The sequence below is a fragment of the Onychomys torridus genome, chromosome 2 (assembly GCF_903995425.1).
Source record: "Onychomys torridus chromosome 2, mOncTor1.1, whole genome shotgun sequence".
In the NCBI taxonomy this organism is placed as follows: Eukaryota; Metazoa; Chordata; class Mammalia; order Rodentia; family Cricetidae; genus Onychomys; species Onychomys torridus.
In genome coordinates this window covers 137,298,989-137,324,035 of record NC_050444.1, presented here as the reverse complement: position 1 = coordinate 137,324,035, position 25,047 = coordinate 137,298,989, and positions in this window count along the sequence as shown.

The window sequence follows — 25,047 nt, the reverse complement described above, 5'->3', positions numbered from 1 at the left end:
GCCTTTAATAACTAAGCCACATCTCCAGTCCTAGAGGCATTTTTTTTCAGTTGAGGTTCCCTTCTCTCCAGTGACTCTAGCTTGTGTCAATTTGACATAAAACTAAGCAGCATAAATGGCCCCTTGTCAACTTGACACACAAACACATCATTAGCAAGCCACAACCTTTCCTTTGTTATTTATCCCCAAGATCTCACATTAATAGGAACATCACAATATAAAATTATTATTCCAAATTTTTTAAACGTTCTCCAGTCCTTAAAAAAAAAAAAAATCAAACACCTGAAAATTCAGCCTCTTTAAAATAGCCAGTTTCTTTTAGAATCCAAAGCCATTTAATATTCAGTCTCTCAACTGTGGGCTCCTGTCAAGTCAAATACAAATTAAACCCTTTCTTACTTCAAGAGGGAAGAACCAGCACACAGTCACAATCTGAACAAAGCAAAAACAAAAACAAACTCCAACAGTGTAAATAACTCAATGTCCAATTATCTGAGATTTACTCACGATCTTCTGGATTCCTTCAAAGGGCTTGGGTCACTTCTCTGGCTCCTCTGTCTGTAGCACACACACAGCCTGTCTTCTAGACTCCAGCTAGATGTAATCCACCACTGCTGCCGTTCTTGGTGGTTATCCCAGGGTACTGGTGTCTCCAAAATGCTGTCTTCACTTTCTGCATGTGGGTTGCACTTTCACTGGTAACCTCTCCCAGGCTTTCTTCAGGAACTCCAGCATGGCCACACAGTACCAAGGCCTCAGCACCTTTCCATGACCCCTTCATGCCTTCAAAACTAGTACCACCTGAGTGACTCTTACACTACCAAGTTGGCTGCCAGTGCAAGCTACAACCTTGGCCACCTCCGGAACACAGCTTCTGGGTGCTGACTCTGAAGAAACACTTCTTCCGTGATACTGATCTCTTCTTAGTCACTGCTACTTTCTCAGCATCAACTGTCCCAGAAGGTTTTCTTTCAATGGTGTTGGTCTCTTGTTAATCACGGCTGACTCTTCAGCCTCAGCTGACCAGAACGACAGAATCTTAATTTAAAATAGAAAATGACCCCCACAGAGCCTTTAAACTTCTCTCTGAAACTTCACTACCAGGCCTCCATCCTCTGCATTCTTATGTTCCAAGCTCATCATGCTTTGAACATTCGATGGCTTTTCTAGTCCAAACTGCCAAAGTCTTCCCACAATCCTCCCACAAAACATGTGGTCTGGTCTATCAGAGCAATAATCCACTATCCTGGTACCAATTTCTGTCTTAGGTAGGGTGGCTATTGTTGTGATGAAACACCATGACCAAAAGCAATGAGGGGAAGAAAGGGTTTGTTTGGCTTATGCTTCCACATCACAGTTCATCACGGAGGGAAGTCAGGACAGGAACTCAAACAGGGCAGGATCCTGGAGGCAGGAGCTGATGCAGAAGCCAGAGGAATGCTGCTTACTGGCTTGCTCCCCATGGCTTGCTCAGCCTGCTTTCTTACAGACCCCAGGACCACCAGCCCAGGGGTGGCACCACCCACAATGGGCTGCCCCCCCCCCTTCAATCACTAGTTAAGAAAATGCCTTCTAGGCTTGCCTACAGCCCCATCATATGGAGACATTTTCTCAGTTGAGGTTCCCTCCTCTCCAGTGACTCTAGCTCATGTCAAGTTGACATAAAACTAGCCAGCACATCTAGTTAGAGCCAAAGACTCGAAATTTTGCTTCAATAGTAAAAGCTAAGTTAGTATGCAGGCTGACGGCATAGTTCTCCAGTGTAATGATGTCAACTGTTGCACTCTGTGTTATACAACCCTTCTAAGAGGCATCACTTCAGACTTCTGAATCTCAACTGTTAATAAATAATAGTAACATCTCTCCATATAGCCCCGGCTGTCCTAGAACTCACCAGGCTGGCCTCCAACTCACAGAGATCCACCTGCCTCAGCTTCCCAAGTGCTGGGATTAAAGGTATGCACCACCACACGATGCTGTTTGTGCTTACTATTGTGTTAAACGGTGTTCACTACAGCAGTGCCTCCTAATAATTCACATGGACACTGGTAGGAGAGTATCTGTAAATGCATACTTAACTTTTGTGAACTGAGGTTCCCAGAAGAAAGGAGGAGGGAAGGAGAAGGAAAAATAGAGGGGATGGACCGAGGGAGGGAGGGAGGGAGGAAGCAAGCTACGCCTGTGTTAGAATATTCCACAAGGCCAAATGACTAAACTTCAAGATTATAGATGGTGATAAAATGTTGTAAACCAGAATCAAATTATCTTGGACTATTTTGAGTCTCTTAGAAAACCATTCATTGCCCACCTCTGTGTCTGATCTAGCATGCTTGCAAAGGGGTCAAAATCTTAAAATTGGTTTTAAAGAAATGAGTCATCAGCACTCTTGCAGAAGAATAGGGTTTGATTCCCAGCATCCACACGGTGGCTCACCACCATCTGTAACTCCAGTTCCTGGCCACCCAAAGCCCTCTTCCGACTCCCAAGAGCACCAAGTATAAATATGGTGCACATACATACATATGTGCCAGCAAAATATTCAAAACTTAAATAAATATTTAAAAAAAATTTTTTTTTGTTTAATCTTAAATTGTATTCTTAAGGGACCACTAGCTTCCACCATCCCAAAGCTAAGAATGTCATCAGCTAAGAGACACCAATGCAGGTTAAGCAGCTTTGGAAGAAGCTACTCCAAGGGCAAATTGGGGAAGGCTGGGCAAGAGCACCCAGCTACTGTGGGCATCACTGCAGCTGTTGCACCGGCCACCACCCTATAGCCCCTAGGTTCTGGCGTCAGATGGGCCTTCACTGGGGACCCGCCCTGCAGCACCCTGTTCAGTCGGAGAAGCATCCTGGCAGAGTGGGTAGATGACCACCAAACCAGACTCAGCAGCGCCCCGTGGTACATCAAAGTAGCTGTGCAGACCGACTCTGCCATCTGCCGCCCTCCGAGTCCACTGGGGAACAGCTCACAGGGCTCAGAGATTCTCTGCCGGTGGGACCGCCCCGCTCCCACCTGGGAAGTTGCACCGTTAGTGGTTGCTGAGGCCTCACTCTGCTCGTGCCTGGCAGTTGCTGGAGGAACCGTCTCCCGCTGGGGTCAGCGAGGAAGGCCAGGGAAAGAAGGAGAAAAAGAGAGGAAAGAGGGCTGGCTTGATTAAGAGCCTGGAAAACTGGAATTCAATAATCACCCTCCTCCCTAGTTTGAGGGTCAAACTCACTCCAGTTCTCTAGAATTAGCCAAAGTGAATCTGGAGTGATGGAAGGTCAAAGATCACAGTTCCCTCTGGGGATCCCTCCGAGGCATAATTCCTACTGGGGATCCTAAATTGTTGGCAAGGGTCTCAAGACGCAACTTGTAAAGGAGACCTCCCTCCCCTCAAAAGGAACTCGAAGCCAACAGTTCATCCTCCGGCGACTTGGGGTTGCAACATTTTCAAAGACATCCTTTTTAAAAACAGATTTCCACAGATGGGCATTTGCAGTTGACTGACGATAGCGTCAACAGCTACAGAACACCACTTGGAGAAAAGGCTTCCGAGCAAGGCTTCCCCCTGCTCAGAAGGACCTTCCGGTGCTGAGGCCAACAGTTCCTCCTCAAAGGAAGTTACGTTGCAACGTTTGAAATTACCTCTTTTTCAAAGACTTTTTTTGATGGGACATTTGTAAAGGACCTGGCACTTTAGGGTCAACGGCCAGAAGTAACCAGACATGTGGGACAATTTCTGAAGGACAAGTCCCCCTCAAAAGGGTGACTTCAAGACTCCTGAGATGAACCTTTTGACGTGGATGCCCCTCCCATCTACAGGATCTCCTGTTGCTGAGCCAATGGTTAGGGACCAGAGTATCTGCCGGTGATTGGAAGATGGAACTTTTCTAAAAGACCTGATGTCTGAACCACAGGAATGAGGTGTCTTCAAGGGACCTGATACATAGGCCAGTGACTGTCTGCATTGTGATGTTGAAGAAATATTCTCAGATGGATAATAATAACACAGCCAGTCTGGGGAGGGCTGGCCAGAAAAGACGTGAAAGCTGAAGTCACGGGGTACATGGGGTGCCCTACAAGACTTGTCTTCAAGACAGGAGGTCTTTGACTTTCACAGGAGTGCTACCCCAGTCAGAGTCACAGCCTCAAAGCCCCCCAGTTCTTTGGGCAGAGAAAGAATGTTCTAGAGAAGCCTGGATCCCTCACCCTTTTACATGGTGGTGTGGGCATACCCAGAGTTCAAGAATCCAGCTGTCAGAGCAAAGAGCTCCTTCAGCAATACCAGGAGCGCCCAGCCTTCCAGTATCTCCCAGCCCAGACCATAATGGCTCCAAGGCTAAGCCTGAGTCAAGCACTGGAGCAGAGGCTACACACACAGGGGTCATTTAGATGGGCTGCAGGGGTCATTAAGCTGTGGAGTCAGGGAGTCTTCTAGCACACCATCAAGATGGTTAGGAGTGGATGAAGCATGTGTGAAACAGATTTCCTCCAGTTGTCCTAATTCTGCTTGCAGAAGGCTCTTTTTCTTCTTTTTAGATGAAGGGGGGAAGGTGGTGAAGCTCGGGGACTCACAAGGCAGGGGCATTTAGTTGCCCTGATCTCTGTGTCAGGTGCCCCCACCATCCTGATCAAGCTCCAACCGGACAACAAGGCTACCCTTGTGCTCTGGATAGGAAAGGTGAATTCTCTCTGCTTCTCTAGTGTCAACTGCTCTCATGCCTCTGTGTCACAGTGCTTGCCAAAAGGGATCTCAAATCCACCACCTTACATCTCTACCATTCTTTCCCGGAGACTGAACCTCACCAGCTTTGAAAGAAAGACTTGATTACTTTCAAGGCAAGGATGCCCACCCATCATTCATTGACTGCCTGATGCTGGGTTTCCATGGAGATTTTCAGAGCTACCTGACACAGGTATTTTCTGATCTTATTGGGTAGCCCACCTCTTTCTCATAAGCTGGAGTGACGTTCACTGCCCCACACTTCCAGCTTCTCATCCAGGACCCTCTCATAGTCTCAGCTCTCCAGCGCTAAAGCAAACCTCAGCGTGTGTATGGAGATTCGGGAGTCTTATTGCTCTGTGTCTTACTGGAATTTGCTCGGTGAGTCCTGCTCATCGCAGCCCTTCCTTTTGAGCAGGAGTCGCCCACTCTGCCAGCATTGCTCCAGATGGTGGGAGAGTCTCACTTCCACATCTCCTTCATTAACAGCCTTCTTGTGGCCTCTTTGTGACAGTCCTGAGCCAGTGGCTGTAGTTAACTTTCTGTTGATGCCGGGACAGAATTCTACATGATTCTCTTTGGCTGAAAACTCCATGGCCCAGGGCCTTCCTCCTCTTTAGCAAACTTGGTTTGGTTTCTTCCTTGGTGACAGACTCGATTCCCTCCTTTCTCTCTCAAAGAAGGTCTTATGTTGGAGGAATCCAGCTAACGGAGCTTCTGTCTCCTTTATGATGACTGTAATTCCTGTGATTTATTAAGCAGTGCTGTTTACGTGTGAGAAAAGCCATGAGGTACAACAGAACCCACTGTAAGAGTTTATTAAGGGAAAGGAATAGGAAAGGTGTGCATAGGCCTGTGGAATAACTGTGCAGGAAGAGAGAGGAGGAATACACAGAACCTGCTTTTATAAGTTTGCCCCGCACATGCATGTATGGGCTTACATAGCTACACTACCCATGTGCATAGATTACGTGATCACCCAGCGCATGGATTACCTTGGGATGACTAAGCATCTTGCCAGCGCACATGCAGTCATGTGGCTGGGGGAGTGGCTAAGAGTTCTACCTGGATTTCAGCTGGATCTTTATGCCCTCCATGGTGTGTCCTTCAAGATGACTAGTTCATTCTCTGTATCAAGATGTTGCTCCCAGCTCTGCTTCACCACACCCTCTGTAAAGGTTCCACACCACCTCCCAGATCTTCCCTGAAAACTATGGAGAACATTTGGTGTTGGCTTCTGTGGGTACCTTTTGTTCTTCTACCTTCCTAGTATCTTGTGGATTTGAATGGCTTTCTTTTCTTGTTCATTTTTTTTGCTAAGCAAAGCCATGGTCTTTACTCTTAAATAGGTCTCAATTGCTGTTACTGCCTCAGGCTTTTTCTTGGGGAAATCATGCATGAGCTTCTGCTGCACTCTGCAAGCCTGCTCCCTGACTCCAAGTATCTGGCAGAGCTACTCGACAGAAGGCAAGTCACCCAGGTGAGGGCCCCGGCACTTCCCTATAGAGCCACTGGTAAAGGTGGGTCAGCCCAACCATGGCTAGCCCATAGTTCACCCTACTGTTGGCTGAGGCAACTCTGAGAAGTCTGACGTCCAAGGGTTTTAGGCCCGAGACTTGGCTCCCAAATTCTTTGGGGCTCACCATAAAACTCACTCTCCCAGTCTTCAGTGTGGGAGCCCAGCGCCTGGGCCCCATTTCCTCCTCACACTCTCCTAAGTTCCGGGGCTCTTCCTCCTCTCAGCTCCTCCCCTGTGCAGACCAGAGTTTAGCAGGATCGGTAGTTCTCTCCACATTGTCATGCTCCCACCACACCACTTGTTTTCAAAGTTTGCCCAGCCTCTGCACCATTGCCCTGGTCTGGGAACGAATGAACTTGCTGGACAGGCCCAGCTTTTTAATCACCTGCAGTGGGTAAGAGGGCTGTGATTTAGGCTAAAGCCCAGACCAGTCTTTGGTCCCCATGGCTCTTGATGCCGTGAATACCACCTGTACATGGAGGGGCACAGGCATCCTGTGGACAGGTGGAATGTGTGTGACAGGCAGAAGGCCAGAGACAAGGGACGGTTCTCTGGGGAATTGAGATGGATGAGCAGACCTGGCTAGTTAGAGATGTCAGGACTTAGCTTTGTCCTTAATAATCCTGGTAACTATTTGGACCAGCCAGGCAGAACATTTTGAGTGGCAGCTGTTCATAGCAAGACGGCTCCACATGGAAAGATTGCCCAAAGTGGCAGCCAGAGCAACTTTATTCCAAGAATTTTTCTTAGGTTCCCACTGCAGCCAGCATCCTGGTTTTTCCCTCTTTGGTGAAACAAAGGAGCTTATAGAATTTGTTTGGAACTCTTTAGGAAGTTTGGTCCTTTCTGTATCCTCTCCAATCACTGGACCTAACATGTCACCTTCCATTTTGTTTGGGGCTCTTTTGAGCACTTTGGGTTCCTTTGGAACCATTTCTGGTGACTCTGTCTTCCCTGGGTCTTCTGAACTGTTTCAGTTGTTGGCGCTATTTTTGAACTGTTATGCCATTTGTATGGTGGGTCTTAGACTCTTTGGATATCTGACCTACGACAGGGAAAGCTTTTAGGGTTATGCTGAACCAGTATGGCTCTGTAGAAACATTTGAGATGTGGAGGCAGGGGTATCAACTAGGTAACTGGTGTGAGTAACATGACCATATATGAAGTCTTTCCTAAGGTTTTGACGATGGCATCTAAAGCAGCTTGGAGCAATCAGTCTGTGGCTGGCATTCCTAAAAACAAGTAACAAACTCCAGCCACTTCGTATTTGCATCTCTTTTTAAAAAATTCTTGGCATGCCTTTACAAAATGTACGTGTTTGTAGTATGTACACTCACATGTGTGCATCTTTTGGAGATATTTCTTAGACTATATTAATCCTTGGAGTTGTTGTCTCTGTATTTTTTTCTCTCTTTAAAAAGTAGTTGGCAAAGATGCAAGAACTTAGCAAATTTGAAACTAGAAAAAAAAAAAAAAAGACTGATTTTACTGGATTTCCCTCAGGGACTCTCTATAAAAGTTAACTGATATGTTAATTTTGAGCTTGCTTCCTTGTGGAATTGCATCTGACACTTTGAATTGTTAAATCTGAAAATGAAGTGTTGAGGCCAGGCTACAGCCTACTCTGAGTTACTCTACATTTTATAACACTATATTTTAGCCTCCTTTGGGCTGGGTGTCGCCTTTACAAGTGAAAGGTGAGAGCAGTCCCCTGGGTGGGTAAAACTGTCAAGTCTACCACCCATGTAGCACAGACTGACGAAGGACTTAGTCCTGGCACTAGAAAGGGAGTGGTGCTGTGAGTCTATTAGGGAGAGTTTAATCTGTGGAGGCACATGTGTGAGCACTGCAGCTTGGATGGAAAAGTATCCTGGCCATCGGGAGCCAAGGAATGCCACAAAGTCACTGTAAGCACAGCAGTTTACAGCTCTGCTCCAGGGAAAGGTTTCCCCAGCTCTAGTGAAACAACTCTGCTCTGCATGGGAGGGTTTCCTCACTGAAGTTGTTACAGCTCTGCTCAGGCCCAGTGATGTCCCTGGGAGTGTAACTGGGCTCCCTCCAGTAAAAGTGTTAACACCCATACAACAAACCTCACTCAAGAGATTTATTGGTGAGGAAGAATCCAGGAGGGCGGCTGCCTCTAGGGTGAGAAGCGGCTTCTAACTGAGCAGGGTACAGAGCTTATTTATATAGGGTTTCTTGACCTGGGGATGGGGGTGGGAGGGTGGGGTAGGGATGACTTGGGATTGGCGAGATTTCATGCTCAGGGACTTCAGGGGTTGGTGGAATTCTACAGCCTGATTCTGGAGCAAGCTCAGGGACTGGTGGGATTTCAAGCCCTAGGTCCTGGGGTCAAGTCATGGACAGGGTGTTTTTCCTTGGCCCTTTTCACCTTACAGCATAGCATGGATGTATTAAAACTGTATCCAGAAAACCAGACCCAAGAGATTATTAGATACATCAAAGAAAGGAAAGGGTGTATTCCCTCACCTGGACTCCATGCGATGGACTCCTAACATTAACATTGTATGATCCCACCTCCACCTGTCATCTGATACCCAGTGTGTGCATCAAGGACCAAGGACTCCTGATTATCCCCTGAGTATCTCTTGAGTTCCAGCTTGGCTCTAACCCCTGCTGTGGACACCCAGCTGTATCTGAGCAGCCATCTCAGGTTTCCTGCTTGCCCCTCACGGCTGAACTCTGCAGCTTCGCTCTCAAACCTGCCTCAGCAGCACCAGCAGCAAGCCTTCCCAGAACTAGTTCATTATCTCATCCCTCAGCCTACTTCTGAAACCTCCTGAACTCTGCTACAGCTCATCGATGTAGACATATGTAGGTATAGGGGCTGTGAGATGTGAGAGCTAACCCTAGTAATTAAGATTGGAATAAAAGACCCTTCATTCACCTTGGCCAGGCTACCAAGGTAGATAGGTTATGACAGAAACCGCTCAACTAGAGCTGGAGAGATGGTTAAGAGTATACTGTTCTTGCAGAGGACCCGAATTCAGCTCCCAACACCCACATCAGGTGGCTCACAATTGCCTGTAACTCTAGCAGCAGATTTGATACCACTGGCCTCTGTAGGTACCCACACTCACCGATTCCCACATGGACAACATACCATATACACATAATTTAAAAAAAATGAAAAAAAATTTAAAGGAAACTGCTAAACCTTATGATTTTATTTGCTATTCAGTAAATTCTGCCCTTGTGGAAAGACACAGACATGTCCATATGTGTTCCTGGCATAGTGTATGGTCCATGCTGAGGCTGAGAAAAATGTCACAGGATTCACCAGAGAGATAACTTATAGCCTAAACGATGACTAAACTGTTTAGAATGTGCTTTTATGAAGTACTCAGATATCTCCAAACAGCTTTTTACTGGGCAAACTTAAAATGTAAATTTCAAAGATTAATTTTAGGATTGTCCTATGCAAAAATACTTTTGCATGAATTCTGGGCCTTTATTCAAATAAAATACTATGTATTTTGTCATCACTGAGATAATTCTGCTATTCAGCTAATCTATAACATATTTGTTTATTTAATTTTATTGGTTTGGGTGGCTTTTTTTTTTTTTTTTTTTTTGAGTCAGAGTCTCACTATGTATCCCTGCCTAGCCTAGAACCCACTCTGTAGACCCAGCTGGCCTCAAACTCACAGGCATCTGCCTGTCTCTACCTCTGAAGTGCTGATATAAAAGGCATGCACCACCATACCAGACCTAACGATCTTATCAGGAAAGAGTTACTGGTTCTTTATGGTTCTCATTCATAAATAATGTTCAAAATGAACTCAGAAGGAATCTTGAGGACCATTTTATTGAAGTTTTGAAAGAAAAACAGGGCAAGTATTCTGGAAGTCTTGCTGTCAGGAGAAAGGAGATGGAGAAGAGGGAGATATATTCCTTATTGAGTCAGGGTCCAAAAAAGCAAGCAAGCTCAGAGAGAGAGGTCTGAAAAAAGCTTCGTGGGTGAGGGTCTCCATGGAAAGTAGACCACCCTGAGGGGGGACATGTTTCCATTTCATTAAGTATCTGATGAAAAGATACTTGAGTTGAGTGCAGGGCAAGTTACTGCTTGTGAGTTAGAACTCATAAAAGTGGGCAAACTGCAAGAAGAAAGGGGAAATATGTAATGTTCTCACATTTGAGACAGAGTAGAATGTCATGTCCCCACCCAGAGCCAGAGGTGCAACTCCATGTTCTTTTAACCAGTAAGAAATGACTTTTTCTCAGTGGACTCAATAAAGCCCTGATCCCTCCACCCTCCTGCATTTCATAAGATTCATATTTTGAATCTTAAGAAAGACCAATTGTGATGAGTCCCTTGCTTGTTACCAAGGAAAGAGGTGATGGCATCCAAAGCTGATGCTGAGGAGAGGGGTCCATCCTCAGTGGTCTCCACATCTAATGCCTGTCTTGTGTCTGCCCAACAATGCCACAAGCATGTCTATAATAAAAATTACCAAGCTCAAACTAGTATTGTTTATGAAGACAGGGATGTTAGCTGCAAGGTCTCTGATAAGATAATTCAATATCAGGGTTGGAGATTTAGCTCAGTGGTAGAGCGTGGGCAAGCGCAAGGCCCTGGGTTCAGTCCTCAGCTCTGGGGGAAAAAAAGATAATTCAATATCTGTGTTTGTAAATATGTCTATAATATGCTCTCCAACTGATCCATGCAAATTGGTGAGAGTCTTGTTAGCTGTTTTGTTGACAGCAGCCTGTGCTGAAACCATGTTTTTGTATGTTTGAAACTCTGAGGCTGTGGCCTCTGCCTCTTGATGCACTCTGTGTTCTTGTTAGGGTGTTTATTCACAAACTGTACGTGAACTCTGGAAGGGGAACAATGGACCAACCTGGAAGCAGCTTGTGGTCTCCTCTTGCCTTTTCACCTCAGTCTGTTTTCAAGAACTGTTTCTGGGAATGAAGATTGCCAAGAGGCAGAATTTAAGTAATGGGACATCTTGGTCAAAGAAAAGCAAAGGCTTTCTTGTCAAATCCAGTTGTGAACTGCCCGCCCTTATTCCATTTTCAGCCCTTGGATTTGTTCAATGGCTTGAAAGGGTTGCTGGGCCCGTGTGTCTTGAGTATTCATCTCAGTGAGATGCTTTAAGATCTTAGTAGAGATTACAAGGTAAAGTGTGAAGGAATTTTTATAAGTTTTCTAAAGTACATGAAGATTGTTACTTAGCCAAAAACTTCATCTGTCTATTGTTATAAAATAATAAAACAATACATTTTAACCTTTTGGTCTTTGTAAAAGCCTTAGAATACACGCAGGTTAAAACTGGATGGGAGAATGGGAGAGGCAGCCAGTTAAGCAGGGGAAATTCCCCAGCATTCACGTGGTGGCTCACAATCATGTATAACTCCAGCTCCAGGAGACCTGGGCATGCACACAATGTATTCACACACCTGCAGGCAAAACACTCATAAAATAAATCTTATAAATTGGCTGGGCAGTGGTGGTGTACTTCTTTAATCCCAGCACTCAAGAAGCAGAGGCAGACAGATCTCTGTGAGTTCAAGGACAGCCTGGTCTACAGCAAATTCCAGGATAGCAAGGGCTACATAAAACCAAAATAAAAGACAATAAAATCAGATGGAGGGGCGGGAGAGATGTCTCGGAGATGAAAAGCACTTGCTTCTCTTCCAAAGGTCCTGAGTTTGGATCCCAGCACCCTGTTGGTGTCCTATCATTGTAAGTCCATCTCCAAAGGATCTGATGCCTCTAGCCCGAGGGCACCTGCATTCAGGTGCTCATTCATTGGTACACACACCTACATGTAATTAAAAGTAATTTTTAAAAAATCATTTAAATCGAATGTAATTCAGTCTTTCAAGGACTCAAAATATAAGTGAATGGTGCCCAGACTGCATTTAAAAATTAGGTTTTTCTTTTCCAGACACCAGTTATTTCATTAACAATGGAGGCTTATGAGGACTGTAGATGTTAGAAACAAAGAGGAACCTCTGTGTCACAAAGGAACCCAAAAGTGCAAGCAGCTCAGCAAGGAAATCTCTTTCTCCAGAAAGGGTGGGCTGAGACCCAAAGCAGGCCAGCAAGCACACAGCCAAAATGGCTTCTCTAACGTCTCCATTGTAGGTGATGACCACATCTCACCCTTGCTGTGGATATCGCTCTGTATAAATAAAATGCTGTTTGGCCAGTGGCCAGGCAGGAAGTATAGGCGGGACAAGAGAGAAAAGAATTCTGGGAAGTGGAAGGCTTGGGGAGAGACACTGTCAGCCGCTGCCATGAGAAGCAACATGTAAAGACACCGGTAAGCCACAAGCCATGTGGCAAAGTATAGACTAACAGAAATGGGTTAATTTAAGGTAGAAGAAGTAGATCACAAGAAGCCTGCCACGGCCATACAGTTTGTAAGCAATATAAGTTTCTGTGTGTTTACTTGGTTGGGTCTGAGCGACTGTGGGACTGGTGTGTAAGAGCGATTTGTCTTGACTGGGCCAGGCAGGAAAACTCTAACTACATACCCTATTCATCCTTGGGAGCTCAGCTTCATAATCTTACCGTGGGCTAATCTTGGTGCAAAGGAGATGAGGGAAATTCAGGACATATGTGTGGGTCCTTGTCGAGCTAGCAGCCTTTGCTAGAAGAAACATTTCTCACATAGAAGAAGGTGTCCGCAAGGATGTTGAGCTCTTAAAATGTGTAGCGGGTAGATACAGGTGACTGTTAAAGAAAGGTTATGTACTTTGTACAGTATTTGCCTGTCAGAGGCCTGGGGAAAATACAAGACAGTCTACAGCCATAAATAGCTGCCTGTCATCTACTAACATCTTGAAACTTAAATATATCATTTAATTGATACTGTTGAATCTTTCTGTACTTAGGTGGGGAATTTGATGAGTCTTTACCTACCAAAGATTTAAACCAAGACTGTTAAAAAAAAAAAAAAAAAGCTTTCTGGTAGTTTTTCAGACTGTTTAGAAAATTATTTTAATAAAGCCAGGACTCAAATATCTGTTTAGATCAAAACACTTTAAATGATTACCTTGTAAATAGCTGTTTTAAACTGATTCTAGTCCATTTAGTTCCTTGAATGCCTGGGACTCTAAAAACTGCAGACTTGTGTCAGAACTTAATATATAATTCAAAATCTTATAGATTAAGGACACATTCAGTTTAATGCACGCAAAGTAGCATGTTTTCAGTGTGGTCATTAAATGAGTCTTCTGTTTTTGTAACCTGTGATAACCATGCAATAATTAGAACATGTCTCAGTTAGGTTTTCTATTGCTATGAAGAGACACCATGACCGCAGCAACTCTTACAAAGGAAAACATTTAATTTTGATGGCTTGCTTACAGTACAGAGGTTCAATCCATTGTTGTCATAGTGGGACATGGCAGCATGCAGGTAGACATGGTACTGGAGAAGTAGCTGAGTGTCCTACATCTTACAGGCAACAGGAAGGGGTCTGAATATCACAATGAGTGAAGCTTGAGCATATATGAAACCTAAAAGCCCACCCCCACAGTGACACACTTCCTCCAACAAGGGCACACCTACTCCAATAAAGCCATACCTCCTAATAGTGCTCTCCCTTTGGGGACATCTTCTTTCAAATCACCACGTTCCTCCCCTTGGCCCCCAAAGGCTTGTAGCCATATCATAATGCAAAAATGCATCCAGTCTAACTTCAAAAGTCCCCACTGTCGGTTAAGCAGTGGTGCTTACCAACATCCTGACAACTGTAAACTTATCAGCGGCCATGCCCAGGGAAGAGAGCACTGGATGCTGCGGTGGCAGAAGAATACAAGCAATGGTTACCTTTCTAGAGCTTTATGGGGGGAGAGAGAGAAAGGAGAGAGAGAGAGAGGGAGGCCTGCGGAGGGGGGAGAGAGAATACGGAAGGAGAGAGTGTAGAAAGAGAGGGCACACCTGCTTTTTAGGCTGGGACGCCATCGCAGGCTGGTGATATAATTAAGGACATAATCCTTATATCCCAGACTTTCACTTATTGTTAAAAAAAAAAACAAAAACAAACAGGTAGATGAGAATAGGGGCGTCATTTCTCACCAAAGCTGCTTCCAGCTGATTACTGGACATTGGTTGGCTCTTGGAAGAATGGGGAAGGGGAGTCTTCTGAGGTAGACAGGCATGGGACACTGTCTGCCATCCATTGTTCTGGAGACATGTATCTCTCTTGGCTGTGGCTAGGAACCTTCTGTCTTACAAGATGCTGGTGATACAGAAAAAAAGCTTAGAGAGAAAAGAATCATTATTTTATGTTGGCATTTATCAGAGACAGATTATTTCAAAGCACCTACTTTCCTTTACTAGTTTGGCATCCAGGAGACACATGATCAATTATTAAAAGCATCTCACAGTAATAGATGTTTACATTAAAGTCTTTTTTGTAGCACCCAGATGCTTTTGGGTCTGGGGGTGTAAATACCTTTTAGCTGTTATGGATTTTCACTTGATGATCTCTGGACTCCGGTTCTGTGGTGGTCCTGTACTATTAGCTGAACAGTGAGTTAGAACAGGGAACTGGGAAGAGAAAAGCTTATGGTGCATGTGAACTTACTTTTTTTTGAATTAGGGACAAGTCAAAGATCAGGGCCCTGTCTGTGCACATGATAAACACAGGCAGTAACTTTGAGGTGAGACAATGAGCTCTTAGCTGGAAATCTTTTTCCATTAAGTAACTCTGAAGGTGCAATTAAATCTGGTGAGGTGGATATGGCTGTTCTCTGTAACTGACAGTAGAGAAAGGAGAGGTGACATCCCAAAACTCCCAGGACTGAGTCAGTGGTTTTGGTGTCCAGAAGGAAAGAAACAGAGCACTTCCCTGCTGTGTTTTGGGTTCCCTGTCATGTCTGTAGCCAAGCTGACTGGTTGTCTTTCTAGGCAGCACTTTTAACAAGGCTGTTGATGGCCTGGCAGGGCATTCACTAGCCTGTGGCCTTTTTTGTTTGTTTGTTTGTTTTCCCACTTAAAACAGGGACCCAACAGCTTTTGGGAGTCAGCAAGTGTCAGCACTTGATAATTTTGTTTTTAGGCTTTTATCTCTTCCCTGGCACACCTTAAATGCCACAGATGACTCTTTTGCCTGTGGGGTCAGGAGCCTTGCTCTCCAGATGCTTAAATTTTAGTCGGGAAGGTCTGGGGAACAAGAGACGGATTTTGTTCCATGTCCTGAATTTTTCTTTTTCTGATGATTGATGGCTTAAGGACAGCTTTTGGAAGGTCTGCCAGGAGGCAGACTGTAAACCAATCCTTTTGGAAGACTTGCCTGAGGATATAAACTGATTTTTTGCTTAAGAGCCATCCTGACTACTGTAAACTTATTTGTATGGATCTTAGCCACTACCAGACCTGTCTATGTCTCTCAAGGCAGTTTGAGAATGAGAGGGTGGAGTTAAGGTAAGTTAGGGCGAGAGTCTTAGAAGCCGCCCAAGCCCGCCCATTTGAGCCTGCCCACTGCAGGCAGAAGTCAGACAGAAGGCAGAGGCAGAAATGGGGAGGAAGAAGGGTTCAGAGCTTTAGCAGAAAGCTTGAGGATAAAGTAACTCTTTTATTTCTGTTCACTGGCAGAAGTTTCCGCAAAGAAACTGTTATGTGGCCAGATTTACCGGTACCCTCCCCTTTGTCCCATAGCTTTTGTCCATTCGCTGGCAGAAGTTCCCACAAAGCTGTTATGCGGCCAGATTTACCAGTACCTGCCAATGTAAGTGGTTAATGTATCTGCCCCTTTGTCCCATGGCTGTAGCCAAGAGAAAAATAAAAAATTAAAATAACAAACCAGGATCAGACTCCAATCTCAGACATCCCTGTGAAGAAAGATCTATGAATCAGCTCAAGTTAGCCATCCTCTTCATCAAGGGATGCTAAGGGCTGCAGCTTTGCTACAGTTGGTCCACCTGGTAAACCCGAGACAATATTGACCCCTTTGTCAGGAGCAAAAATGTGTCTGCTGTTGCCACCGCAGCCCGAGGACAACCCCCAGGGTGTCTGTCGCAAAGAATATAGCTCAGACGACAGCTGTGAGAACAGCGGACTCACTCACTGCGGTGAAGAATCATGGCAGTAGCAGTAGTGGTAGCTGTGACGAGGGTGCGCACTCACGGTCTTGCAGTCTCACTGGATGGGGGAGGAGGCGGCAAGCGGCAGCAGGTCCTTGGTGATCTATCCAAGTCACGACACCAGATGTTGGTTAAGCGGCGGCCATGCCAACAAAAGAGAGCACTAGATGTTGTGGTGGCGGAAGAATCAGGAGCCATGGTTACCTTTCTAGAGCTTTATTGGGGGAGAGAGAGGGAGAGGGAGAGAGAAAGACCACATGGAAGGGAGAGAATACGGAAGGAGAGAGTATGGAAAAAGGCACAGAGAGCACGCCCGCTTTTTAGGCTGGGACACCATCACAGGCTGGTGACGTAATTAAGGACATAATCCTTACACCCATAGCCTCTAACAGTCTCAAATTTGTTTCCAAGTTCAAAGTTTAAAGTCTTGGGCTGGAGAGATGGCTCAGAGGTTAAGAGCACCGGCTGCTCTTCCAGAGGTCCTGAGTTCAATTCCCAGCAACCACATGGTGGCTCATGACCATCTATAATGAGATCTGGCGCCCTCTTCTATATACATAATAAATAATCTTTTTTTTAAAAAAAGGTCTTTTTCTGAGATTCATTCAATCTGTAGTCTCTTGTAAAATCAAAAAAGCAAATCAAATACTTCCAACATATAATGGCACAAAATATACATTACCATTCCAAAACATAGGGAAGGGAGCATAGTGAGGAAATACTGGACCAAAGCAAGACTGAAAACCAGCTGGGCAAACTCCAAACTCTGCATCTCTGTGTCTGATGTCAAAACACTCTTCAAGGCCAGGCAGAGGTGGCACACGCCTTTAAACCCAGCACTCAGGAGGCAGAGCCAGGTGGATCTCTGTGAGTTTGAATTCATCCTGGTCTACAAAGCAAGATCCAGGACAGGTACCAAAACTACACAGGTAAACCCTGCCTCGAAAAACAACAACAACAAAAAGTTCTTCAGATCTCCAACTCTGTTCCGCTTTGTTGACAGCAGCACACCTCTTTCTCTTGGGCTGGTTCCACTCTGTTAGCAGCTCTCCTCAGCTGGTATCCCACAACTCTGGCCTGTAACATCTTGAGGTCTCCAGGGCAATGCAGGCTTCAGCTTCACAGCTTCATACAATGACCTCTCTAGGCCTCCATTCAGAGACACCCTGCCACATACCAGGCCTCAGCAGCTTTCCTAGGTCACAGAAGAAGATTCCATAATGCCTTTCTTCTGCCCTTGACTGGAAAGCCAGAACCACATGGTCAAAGCTGCCAGGTCCTACTGTTTGCTGGGGTTGGAACATGGCTCCCTTGTTCAATTACATCTTCACCAGCTTTCTGATTTTCATGGTTTCCTTCACTGCCTAAGTTTGGCTGTTTTGGAACTTGCTCTATAGACTATGCTGGCCTCGGATATCTTCCAGCCTCTGCCTCTGGAGTGCTGGGATTAAAGGCCTGCACTACCACACCTAGCTCTAAACTTTTCTTTAATTCCTTTTCACAAGTTGGAAACCTAGCTGGGTGGGATCTTGCCCTGAGATCACCTCTCCCTTTATTCCATTTCTTTATCTGTTTATCTCCTTGAATACAGGATTTAGCTCCATTCTACTTGTTGTATTATTTCTCAATCTGTACTTTTTGTATTTTTATTTGCTCAGCTTGCTCCTTTTCATTCAAAATCTTCATCAGAGTTAACACTAATAATCACATGACAGAGTTTACACTAGGCTGTTTTGAAATTTCCTCTGCCAGTGGAATTAATCCAAAACTCTTTACGTTAGCTTTAGGCAGACTTCTCAGACAAGGGCAAAAATGTATCCACATTCTTCACCAAAATATCACAAGACAAGTCTCTAGACAACACACTAACATTCTTTTCCTCTGACACCTCTTGATCCCCAAAGTTCAAATCATTCTCAGCACCACTGTCTTCTGTGCTCCTACTAATGACCCATTAAGCAGTGCTTAAAGCATTCCACTGATTTCCTAACTCAAAATACCATAGTCCAAATTCCTCCAAACAAAAAAACATGGTCAGGCCTATCACAGCAATACCCCAGTGCCTGGTACAAACTTCTGTCTTAGGTTTTCTTTTGCTATGAAAAGACATCATGACCATGGCAACTCTTATAAAGGAAAAACACTCAATTGGGGTGGCTTACATTTTCAGAGGTAATAGGTTTTCTGTATCCCAATAGTAGGTTTCTCTGCCAATTCAGTAAGCCAGATCAAGCCAAATTAAAAAATAAAAGTGCAGGTTTATTCTGAGCAAAGCAGCTTCCAGGTGACTCCTCCAGCCCCCAAAGATCGAGGAGGGAGAAGGGGCAGGAAAAAAATCACATGGCCAATCAATCTAAATGGGGAACAGGGTGATGATGTGTCCTCCACAAGCTGGGTTTGTGCCCAATTATAATGCTTTAGGCAGGGATCGGGTAGCTAACAGCTTCAGGGGAGGAGCTGCCACAACCACCAAGAAGGTAGAACTGGACCTTTTGGCAGTTTTTCTGAGAGGGTGGGGTTTGGAGAGAGAGAAATGGGGCTGAGCTGGAGATCCCATCCAAACAAGAGGTTTAGTCCATTATCATCATGGTGGGACATGGTGGTGTGTAAGCAGACACGGAGAGGTAGCTGAGTGTCCTACATCTTACAGGCAACAGGAAGTGGTCTGAGTATCACAATGAGCAAAGCTTGAGCATATATGAGACCTAAAAGCCTGCCTCCACAGTGACACACTTCCTCCAACAAGGGCACACCTACTCCAATAAAGCCACACCTCCTAGTACCACTCATTTGGGGGGTCATTTTCTTTCTAACCACCATAGAATTGTTCCCAGAATTTGTAGAAAGTCTGAAATCTTGATTTTTGTCAATGCTGTGGATTTATCCTACCAAGCCAGAGGTTCTGAAGTTTGTTTCCATGCAATAATGTTAATTGTCACTGTCTCTTATGTATGTATACCTGGCTCCTGCATACTATAAGCTTTCTAAGCCTTGAAGTTTAAGACACGTGGCTGATGTCTTCCCAACTAAAATTGTCAGTGATGCCAACTTTTTCCAGCTTTTATGTTTGGGGCTTCCCAATTGTACTATTGTTGTGGAATAGTAGTTAAGGACGTGTTACATTTGTTGTTTATGCTGTGGAACATTTGTTTAATGATGCAAAGATGTTTTTCATACTTTTATGTTGCATTTGTTTAATTCTGTGAAGCTGTGTTACTTTGCATGTCTAAAACATCTGATTGGTCTAATAAAGAGCTGAATGACCAATAGCAAGGCAGGAGAAAGGATAGGAGGAGCTGGCAGGCAAAGACAATAAATAGGAGGAGAAAACTGGGAAGAGGAGAGCAGGGAGTGAGAAAAGGAAGAGAGGGGGATGCCAGGGGACAGCCACTCAGCCACCCATCCAGACACAGAATAAGAAGGGAAGAAAAGATATACAGAAATAGAGAAAGGTAAAAAGCCCAGAAGCAAATGGTAGACAGGATAATTTAAGAAAAGCTGGCTAGCAACAAGCCAAGCTAAGGCTGGGAAATCATAAGAAAGAATAAACCTCCATGTACTTATTTGGGAGCTGGGTGGTAGGCCCCCAAAGAGTAATGAGTAAAAACAACCAACAGCATACTATGATAGTTTTCTTTAGGCAAAGATAGTTAGACATACTTGGACACTGTACAGGCCAAGCAGTAAAGGACATTGGCCATACATGACCCAAGGAATATATCTGTACAGAAGTACTTATATTTCAGACTGTTTTCTTCTATTTGACCTTGTCTGTAACTAGTTAAGATTCTCTAAAAGAAACCTGAACTAGGGATTGAAGAGATGGCTTATCACTTAAGAGCACTGGCTATTCTTCCAGAAGACCTGGGTTCTATTCCCAGCACCCACATGGTAGCTCACAAACACACATACCTTCTGACCTCTGTGGTACCGGACACACACGTGGTGTACAGACATACACAGGGCAAAACAACTGTCGTAGTCAGTGTTCTATTGTGATGATGAGACCATGACCAAGGTGCCTCTTATAAAAAGAAAGCATTCAATTAGGGACTTGCTTACTATTTTAGGGTCAATCCGTGATTATCATGGTGCAAAGCAGATAGACATAGTACTATCTGAGAGCCTCACACCCTGATCCACGGGGCTGATATGGACTTTTGAAACCTCAAAGCCCTCCCTCCCCTTGTGTGAATCCTAATTGGTCTTAATAAAAACCTGGAACCAGATCCTAGGAATGCCCTGTTTACAGTCCCTTTTTAGGTGACCTTATTTACCGCAATTGAAACACCTAACATTTCAATTTTTCTTCAAACCTCTGGAAATCACCTCTCCTATCCAAGCATCATCATGATCATGAGATTCAATATTATTTGTATTTCAGATCCATTCCTCCAAGGGTGCTGATTGTGCCTTTAAAGGCCTGATTACCCTATTGCATTGTGTATTAGCATTTTCAAAAGCCAGAGACTTAATTATTATTTGTCTAGCTTCTGAGTTTGGTATCATTCTGTTTACTGCTAGAGTCAATCTTTGTAAGAAATCAGTGAAGATTTCTTTTGGGCCCTATATAACTTCAGTAAATGATTCAATTTTCTTTCCTACTTCTTCAATTCTGTCCTAAGCATTCAAGAATGCTGGGCAGCATAAAGCCAGGGTTTGGTCATCATATAAAGATTGTCTTTGTATATCAGCATAATCTCCTTCTCCAAGAAGTCGATCTTGGGAAATTTCTATACCTCTAGCTGTACTCCATTGTTCAATGGTCTTAGCCTCATCTTTCCACCAGGTCCTCCATTATAATTGGGGTCCAGCCTCCAAGACTGCTGTAACCAAATCTCTCCAGTCTTAAGGGATAATTCTATTACAAGTTGATCATGAGTTTAACATCTGCTTCACAAAAGGTGAGTGCATGCCATATGAGACTATTGCTTCCTTGAATTTCTTCAAATCTAACATTTGCACAGAAGTCCATTTAGCTCTTGCATAGTCTGGGGGATATCTATCATTTGACAGTTCCTGTAAGGTTACTGGATAGATTAAGATTGGCTGTTAGAAAGCTTTGGGCTGTTTCTCTGTAACTTTATAATGCAATGTTGAGATTGGTTTGTAGTGGGTAGCTGTTCTAGCTTTGACCTGGAAGTACTACCCCCAGTGAGGCTTCTGGTAACTGTCACACCTACCTATGGCCTGCCCCTGAGGCAGGGCTGAGATGGGAGCTCTTAAGAATCAAGATCCAGATATGCTGGCTCTCTTGGTTCCTGGTGATCCTGGATGCTGGATGTAGACTCAGCAGAGTTCTCCAGAGAACTCAGATGGACTGCACTTCACCTCTCCTGGATCCTGTAACCTATCCCTTTACTTGTTGTAAGTTACAGCAAAATAAACCTCCCTTTTAACTACGTGGAGTTGCCTTAATAAATCCTCCAATATTGGTTCTCCTTTAAATTCCTCTGTCTGGGTCCAAATAGCTTTATGATCTGTTTTAATAAGTTTTTCTAAGACTTGTATCTTGGCACTCATATCAACCAAACTTTTTCAATGATAAAACAGAATGGTCAAACAAATAATATTTATAATTGACATTACATGAATCCTATCAACATTAATTAACCTCTCATTTAATTGTTCCATTTTCAGACTGTCTAATGTATTATCAAACAGAGACAAAACTCCTTCTATTATATTAATGTTTCCTATTTTTTTAATGTGGAGAAAACCATCTTTTAACTAATTATTCCCTTCAAGAAATATCAATTAACTCACCAAATCTGCTGACAATGACGGTTCAGATGGTGGTATGTCAGCAGCCCGAGAGAGGGTCCAAGGAAAGCCACAACCCACTGGGAGAAGGAAGAAGCAAAAGATCCAGCCGTCTGCGTGGAGGAATGTGTGAAAGCAGCAAACTTTTGGAGCCCAAAAGCCTGTGGAGTCTGCTGCAGAGAGCCGGCAGGGTAGGGACTCTGGCCCAGGTCGGGTGGAGACTCCTACCACGCGTAGCTCTGATCTGTGCTGGTGGCTGCAAAGCCACGGGTAAACGGCTTTCTCATGATCTCATGCCCCACATTGGGTGCCACATGTTGAGCGAATCCTAATTGGCTTTAATAAAAACCCAGATATCGGGGTGAAAGCTGAAAGATCAGAGAAGCAGAGCAAGCCACAGCTACCACCTCTTACCTCACCAACTCCTCAGCCTTAAAGAGACTGACTTCCTGTCTCCTCCCACCTTACATTCCTTTCTCTGCCCAGCCATATCACTTCCTGTCTCAACCTTCCTAGTGCTGGGATTAAAGGTATGAGATCCCAAGTACTGGAATTAAAGGTGTGTGCCACCACTGCCTGGCTCTGTTTCTCTTTGAGACTGGATTATTCCCATGTAGCCCAGTGTGGCCTTGAACTCACAGAAATCCAGACGGATCTCTGCCTCTGCCCCCCAGTGCTAGGATTAAAGGTGTGTGCCACCATTGCCTGACCTCCATGGCTAATTCTGTGGCTAGCTCTGTGCTTTGATCTTCAGGCAAGCTTTATTTCCCAGAAACCAAACAATATATCACCACACAACCACCACCACCACCACCACCACCACCACCACCACCACCACCACCCCGCCCCAGGGACGCACTTCTTCCAACAAGGCCACACCTCCTAATGCTTCCTTCTCAAATAGGTCCACTCCCTGGTGACCAAGCATCAAATATGCAAACCTACAGGAGTCTCTCTCATTCAGATAAGCACACCTTATCTCAAATACATAATCTTTGAAACTGCCATAAAAAGTTAATTGGCACTTAACTCCTTGACATGTTTTGCTCCCCTCTCCCTCGGTGTGTGACCAGGTCAGACCAACTGGGACAGATCTGATCCTAGCAAGGAGAAACAGTGGAGCTCAAACCACCTGAGTGGTCGTCAGTGGTGTCTTCAGTGAGTAGTGTCCAGAGACAAGGGGGTGTGGGGCTGTCAGGCTCAAAAGTCACAGTATGCTTAGCAGTGCTTGCCTGTAATCCCAGCACTTGGGAGGCTGAGGCAGGAGAACTGTTTGAGGCCATCCTGGGCTTTATTATGAGATACCATTTCCCATCAACAGCAGGATGGAGTAGCTTGTGCCAGCCTGGTTACCCGTCACTAGCTGAACATGTTGTAACATCGGTTCTTACCGATATTCCTGTTGCGGTGTTTACTTGAAACACAGGCATATGTCACCTCAAATGTTAAAGAGTGGGGGAATGTAACATTTGACATTGCAACATGACATCATCCTCTACAAGTGTATTAGGCCATTTCCATCTGTAGCTATCCTGTGTGGACACACCTGCCAGAACTCAGCACAGCGCAGGCACACAAGCACTGGGAGACTTACAAAGAAATCCTTGTGTCTGCCATGTTGGTGTCAGGTCTCAGACCTGTCCCATTAAGATGCTGGTCACTCTAAGCAGCTAGCTTAGAGATCAGGCCATGCCTCCTGCACTTCTCTCTCTGAGAGTTTAAAAGCCACCCTGTGCCAGAGTGACAGCCCCTGACTATGGTATCTGGTTCCCTCATGCTCTCTGTCACCCAGGCTGTGTAAAATGAAGTCAGTGATGGTGAGCTTCCCACTATTCACTGAATTTAAAGTCGTATTTTTCTTTGGGAAATTCTCTGAAGGTCCTCTCACCCCGTCAACCCTGCTCCCTCTCACACTGTTCACGGCGAAGGCTCTCTCTCTTATGCTTTAGCTGTATCTCTCCTCTACTTTAACTATCCTTCCTCTCTAGGTTTTAGGGGGGGTTTTGTTTATTTTTGTTTGTGTTGGGGTCTAGCTGGCCTGGAACTCTGCTCCCTATGTAGATCAGGCTGTTCTCCAACTCACAGAGATGAAACTGCTTCTGCATTACCCCGTCCCCACCCTGTGAGTGCTGGGATTAAAGGCAAGTGCCACTGTGCCTAGCTAGTGCTCTCTAGGTTTTAAAGAGAAGCCTATTTTTCTCTTTAAGGCCCACCCCACTGCTTCTGATATAATGGACTGTCTCCCAAGGACCCAAGTCCTCTGTAAGAGCAGCAAATGCTCTTAACCTGCTGAGTCATCTCTCCAGGCCCTATATATGTATTATTTATATATATATATATATATATATAATTTATGTGTATATACCTGCATGTCTGTATGTGCACTGCATGTGTGCCACCCCTAAGGAGTCATACAAAATTAGCAACAAGCTAATGTGAAGAAATGGTTATCATGCATCTCTTTCTGAACTAACACTGAAGAAATCCTGCCGTGTGGTGTCACACGCCTTTAATCCCAGCACTCAGAAGGCAGAGCCAGATGGATCTCTGTGAGTTTGAGGCCAGCCTGGTCTACAGAGCGAGATCCAGGATAGGCACCAAAACTACACAGAGAAACCCTGTCTCAGGAAAAAAAAAAAAAAAAAAGTCCAGTCCTCCCTCAGAGTCTGTGGGAGGCTCACCCAGGATCCTGAGAGTATCCCCCAATCTGCAGGGGCCCAGAGCCCTGCTATGTCCAAGATGGCATGGTACTTGCCTTTTTACGTCCTCCTGTGAGCTCTAGACTACTGTGCGGTTTGAAGAAGAATGGCCCTTGTTGGAGGAAGTTTCCTGTCCTGACTGCTAGCTCCAAAATAACCACAAAGAGGCTTAATATTAAGTGCTCAGCTGATAGATCAGGCTTATTACTAACTAACCCTTACATTTAAGTTAACCCATATTTCTTATTTATGCTCTACCAGGTGGCAGTACCTTTACTAGCACAGCTCGTTC